The sequence below is a fragment of the Capricornis sumatraensis genome, chromosome 15, assembly GCF_032405125.1.
Source record: "Capricornis sumatraensis isolate serow.1 chromosome 15, serow.2, whole genome shotgun sequence".
Lineage (NCBI taxonomy): Eukaryota > Metazoa > Chordata > Mammalia > Artiodactyla > Bovidae > Capricornis > Capricornis sumatraensis.
In genome coordinates, this window is record NC_091083.1 from 29,369,769 (window position 1) to 29,375,995 (window position 6,227).

General features: G+C 45.2%; 1 pseudogene; it reads left to right on the forward strand.

Annotated features, from left to right (window-relative positions):
- Nucleotides 1-1,962: 1,962 nt before the first annotated feature.
- Nucleotides 1,963-2,979, forward strand: LOC138091084 (protein argonaute-1 pseudogene; annotated as a pseudogene).
- Nucleotides 2,980-6,227: the final 3,248 nt, after the last annotated feature.

Below are 6,227 nucleotides of genomic sequence, written 5' to 3' on the forward strand. Positions count from 1 at the left end.
ATGACATTGAAACTTATATAATATAATATGTGAAACGAATTGCCAGTCCAGGTTTGATGCATGATACAGGATGCTTGGGGCTGGTGCACTGGGGTGACCCAGAGGGATGGGATGGGGAGGGAGATGGGAGGGGGGTTCAGGATGGGGAACTCGTGTGCACCCGTGGCAGCTTCATGTTGATGTATGGCAAAGCCAATACAATATTGTAAAGTAATTAGCCTCCAATTAAAATAAATAAATTTATATTTTAAAAAAATTTTAATAAAAACTTTAAAAGAAAGAAATGATGTGACCCCCATTGATAGGGAGAAGCCCAGAAATGTGCTGAAGTGGGATGAGATTAGAGACAGATGGATCAGTTAGACTGTTACAAGAGTTGAGGGCCTAAGGAGGAGAGAGGGGAAAAAAAGGTTATTTCATCAAAGTAGCATCTTCCAGTGGGTTTGGTGGTGGTGGTTTAGTCATTAAGTCTTGTCTGACTCTTTGAGACCCCATGGACTGTAGCCTGTCAGGCTTCTCTGTTCATGCGATTTTCCAGGCAAGAACACTGGAGTGGGTTGCCATTTCCTTCTCCAGGGGATCTTCCCCATCTGGGATCAAACCTGGATTTCCTGCATTGCAGGTGGATTCTTTACCAACTGAGCTACCAAGGAAGCCATTTCAATGGATTTACGGTTATGTTATAGGAATCTCAAAAAATTAGAGTAATTAGATATGTCAAGTATAAATGTTCCTTCTAAGTTTGTTTACTTTTTGGATAATTTCAAATGTTTTCAAAGCCCTCTTTGAAGATCAGTGAACCTTAGTATCTTCTGCTCATGAGAAAATCTAGATGCCAGGTTCATGCTACAGGAAACCTTGATACTGAACTCAGCTGGGAAAGGAGCAAAGGGCTTGCCTAGATGGAGACAAATTCCTGCCTGGACGTTGCAGGCTCTGAAGCAGCTCCAGAAAGAAGCAGGTGTGACAGGCAGTCAGGGGAAGAAGCTGGATCCACCCTCTGCCTGGATCACCTTTCCTTTAAATGGCTCCTGTGTGGCCTTTTCCTATCTCTGTATACCATTGTGTACATTCTGTATACTCTCGGTAGTTACATGTAGGATCAGTGGATTCAGGTCTTCATATGTTATATATTGTACAGTATATATTATATACTATATACATATGTTGGCTGTGCTGGGTTTTCATTGCTGCATGTGGGCTTTCCCTAGTTGCAGCGATCATGGGCTACTCTTTAGTTGCAGTGTGTGGGCTTCTCATTGAGGTGTTTTCTCTTGTTGCAGAACATGGGCTCTAGGGTACTCAGGTTTCAATAGCTGTGGCTCACAGGCTCTAGAGCATAGACTCAGTATTTGTGCTTGGGCTTAGTTGCCCCACAGCAAGTGAAATCTTCCCAGACCAGGGATCAAATCCATGTCCTCTGCATTGGTAGGTGGGTTCTTAACCACTGGTCCACCAGGGAAGTCCAGGTTTCAGTTCTTTGGATGATTCTAAAGAGCTTAAGACAAAAGCCATCGGGGATTAACAAGTCATGGATGTCAAGTCTACTTATGTGATAAGGAAGAAAGAGCCTTTGCAGTTTATTGGGAGTGTTTAGTTGATGGCTGTATTATTTTTCTTATACACCATGATAGTCTTGACTTTTTTGTGTTCTAAATTTAGAAACTTTTTGTTTAAAAAACTTATCCAAGAGGACTATTCCTATCACAGACGAACTTTGTCACCAAAGAGGAATCGTGTCAAACTCTTGTTCTAAAGCAATGCAAGGCGGGGGGAGCTGCTGCAGGCTCCGCGGCAGCGGCGGCAACGGAAGCTCCGGGGGCGGCGGCGCCAGTGGCCGGGCTTGGGGTGGGCAGCCTAGCCCGGCCCGGGAGCCCAGGCAGCAAACGTGCAGGGTACCTAGGCCCCTTACGCTGGACTCCACAGTCTCCGGGCCGCCTGATCTCCCCACGGGTATACGGGATGGAAGCGGGACCCTCTGGAGCAGCTGCCGGCGCCTACCTGCCCTTCTGCAGCAGGTGTTCCAGGCACCTCGCCGGCCTGGCATTGGCACTGTGGGGAAACCAATCAAGCTCCTGGCCAATAACTTTGAAGTGGACATCCCTAAGATTGACATCTATCACTACGAAGTGGATATCAAGCCAGATAAGTGTCCTCGCAGAGTCAACCGGGAAGTGGTGGAATACATGGTCCAGCATTTCAAGCCTCAGATATTTGGTGACCGCAAGCCCGTGTATGATGGAAAGAAGAACATTTACACTGTCACAGCACTGCCCATTGGCAATGAACGGGTTGACTTTGAGGTGACAATCCCTGGGGAAGGGAAGGATCGAATCTTCAAGGTCTCCATCAAGTGGCTGGCCATTGTGAGCTGGCTCATGAAGCTTTGGTCAGTGGCCAGATCCCTGTTCTCCTGGAGTCTGTGCAAGCTCTGGATGTAGCCATGAGGCACCTGGCATCCGTGAGGTACACCCCTGTGGGCTGCTCCTTCTTCTCACCGCCTGAGGGCTACTACCACCCGCTGGGGGGTGGGCACGAGGTCTGGCTCGGCTTTCACCAGTCTGTGCGCCCTGCCATGTGGAAGATGATGCTCAACATTGATGTCTCAGCCACTGCCTTCTACAAGGCACAGCCAGTGATTGAGTTCATGTGTGAGGTGCTCGACATCAGGAACATAGACGAGCAGCCAAAGCCCTCATGGACTCTCAGCGTGTGTGCTTCACCAAGATCAAGGGCCTGAAGGTGGAAGTGACCCACTGTGGACAAATGACGAGGAAATACCGCGTGTGTAATGTTACCCGCCGCCCTGCCAGCCATCAGACGTTTCCTCTGCAGCTGGAGAGTGGACAGACTGTGGAGTGCACAGTGGCCCAGTATTTCAAGCAGAAATATAACCTGCAGCTCAAGTATCCCCACCTGCCTTGCCTGCAAGTTGGCCAGGAACAAAAGCATACCTACCTGCCCCTAGAGGAACATTGAAAGATGCTCAAGACTGATTCGAGGGCTCCAGAGGCAGCGGCTCTGGAGGTCTGAGCCGCATCACCGACTGCCTGTGGAGGTTCCTAGACCTGACGCTCCTGGAGCAGTAGAGGGCCTCACCCCGCAGTAGAGACCTGCTGGGTCTCTGTTCATCCTGCGAGATCTCACGATAACCTCGACTACTGGAAATATGGCTGCAGCGAGTGAACCCGCGATGGAAAAAACTGTGAAATCTGTTCCTGTGAAGAGGGAAAAGAAAGAAAACGAACAAATCTGTAAACTCTTCATTGGTGGCTTGAGCTCTGAAACCACAGAAGAAAGTCTGAAGAACTACTACCAGCAGTGGGGAGAACTCACAGACTGTATGGTCATAAGAGGCCTTGCCAGTCAAAAATCAAGAGGGTTTGGTTTTGTTACTTTCTCCTCCGTGGCTGAGGTGGATGCAGCCATGGCGGCCAGACCTCATTCCATTGATGGGGAGAGTGGTTGACCCCAAACGTGCTGTTGCGAGAGAGAAATCTGTAAAACAGGGGTCGCTTGTCATTGTGAAGAAGCTGTTCGTTGGTGGAATTAAGGAAGATACTGAGGAGCATCATCTTAGAGAGTACTTTGAGAAATATGGAAAAATCGATAACATTGAGATCATTACTGATAGGCAGTCAGGCAAGAAAAGAGGCTTTAAAGATTTACTGAGCATGGCCATGCCCATCAGAACAGGACTCCCAAATCATCCCACCCTCTCCCTCTCCCACAGAGTCCAAAAGTCTGTTCTAAACATCTGTGTCTCTTTTGCTGTCTCGCATACAGGGTTATCATTACTATCTTTCTAAATTCCATATATATGTGTTAGTATACTGTATTGGTGTTTTTTTTTCTGGCTTACTTCACTCTGTATAATAGGCTCCAGTTTCATCCACCTCATTAGAACTGATTCAAATGTATTCTTTTTAATGGCTGAGTAATACTCCATTGTATATATGTACCACCCCTTTCTTATCCATTCATTTGCTGATGGACATCTAGGTTGTTTCCATGTCCTGGCTATTATAAACACTGCTGCGATGAACATTGGGGTACACGTGTCTCTTTCAATTCTGGTTTCCTCGGTGTGTATGCCCAGCAGTGGGATTGCTGGGTCATAAGGCAGGGTCTCTGCTTTTTAATATGCTGTCTAGGTTGGTCATAGCTTTTCTTCCAAGGAGCAAGCATCTTTTAATTTCATGGCTTCAGTCACCATCTGCAGTGATTTTTGGAAACCCCAAAAATGAAGTTTGTCACTGTTTCCATTGTTTCCCTATCTATTTGCAATGAAGTGATGGGACTGGATTCCATGATCTTAGTTTTCTGATATTTAGTTTTAAGCCAAATTTTTCATACTCCTTATTCACTTTCATTAAGAGGCTCTTTAGTTCTTCTTCCCTTTCTGCCATAAGGGTGGTGTCATATGCATGTCTGTGCTTATTGATATTTTGCCTGGCATCCTTGATTCCAGCTTGTGCTTATCCAGTCTATATTTCGCATGATATACTCTGCATATAAGTTAAATAAGCAGGGTGACAATATACAGCCTTGATGTACTCCTTTTCTATTTGGAACCAGTCTGTTGTTTCATGTCCAGTTCTAACTGTTGCTTCCTGACCTGCATATAGGTTTCTCAAGAGGCAGGTCAGGTGGTCTGATATTGCCATCTCTTTCAGAATTTTCCACAGTTGATTGTGATCCACACAGTCAAAGGCTTTGGCATAGTCAATAAAGCAGAAATAGATGTTTTTCTGGAACTCTCTTGCTTTTTCCATGATCCAGCGCATGTTGGCAATTGGATCTCCGGTCCCTCTGCCTTTTCTAAAACCAGCTTGAACATCAGGAAGTTCATGGTTCATGAATTGCTGAAGCCTGGCTTGGAGAATTTTGAGCATTACTTTACTGGCATGTGAGATGAGTACAATTGTGCGGTAGATTGAGCATTCTTTGGCATTGTCTTTCTTTGGGATTGGAATGAAAACTGACCTTTTCCAGTCCTGTGGCCACTGCTGAGTTTTTCAAATTTGCTGGCATATTGAGTGAAGCACTTTCACAGCATCATCTTTTAGGATTTGACATAGCTCCACTGGAATTCCATCACCTCCACTAGCTTTGTTTATAGTGATGCTTTCTAAGGCCCACTTGACTTCACATTCCAGGATGCCTGGCTCTAGGTATGTGATCACACCATCGTGGTTATCTGGGTCATGAAGATCTTTGTTGTATAGTTCTGTGTATTCTTGCCATCTCTTCTTAATATCTTCTGCTTCTGTTAGGTCCAGACCATTTCTGTCCTTTATTGAGCCCATCTTTGCATGAAATGTTCCCTTGGTATCTCTAATTTTCTTGAAGAGATCTCTAGTCTTTCCCATTCTGTTGTTTTCCTCTACTTCTTTGCATTGATCACTGAGGAAGGCATTATCTCTCCTTGCTATTCTTTGGAACTCTGCATTCATATGGGTATAGCTTTCCTTTTCTCCTTTGCCTTTTGCTACTCTTCTTTTTGCAGCTATTTGTAAGGCCTCCTTAGACAAACATTTTGCCTTTTTGCATTTCTTTTTCTTTGGGATGGTCTTGGTCACTGCCACCTGTACAATGTCACGAACCTCCATCCATAGTTCTTCAGGTGCTCTATCAGATCTAATCCCTTGAAAATCTTTGTTACTTCCACCTGGAGTAACAGGCAAATTCAGCCTTGGAGTACAGAATGAAGCAGGCAAAGGCTAAGAGAGTTTTGCCAAGAAAATGCACTGGTCATAGCAAACACCCTCTTCCAACAACACAAGAGAAGACTCTACACATGGACATCACCAGATGGTCAACACCAAAATCAGACTGATTATATTCTCTGCAGCCAAAGATGGAGAAGCTCTATACAGTCAGCAAAAACAAGACTGGGAGCTGACTGTGGCTCAGATCATGAACTCCTTATAGCCAAATTCAGACTTAAATTGAAGAAAGTAGGGAAAACCACCAGACCATTCATGTATGACCTAAATCAAATCCCTTTTGATTATACAGTGAAAGTGAGAAATAGATTTAAGGGACTAGATCTGATAGACAGAGTGCCTGATGAACTATGGATGGAAATTCATGACATTGTACAGGAGACAGGCATCAAGAACATCCCCAAGAAAAAGAAATGCAAAAAAGCAAAATGGCTGTCTGGGGAGGCCTTACAAATAGCTGTGAAAAGAGAAGAAGTGAAAAGCAAAGGAGAAAAGGAA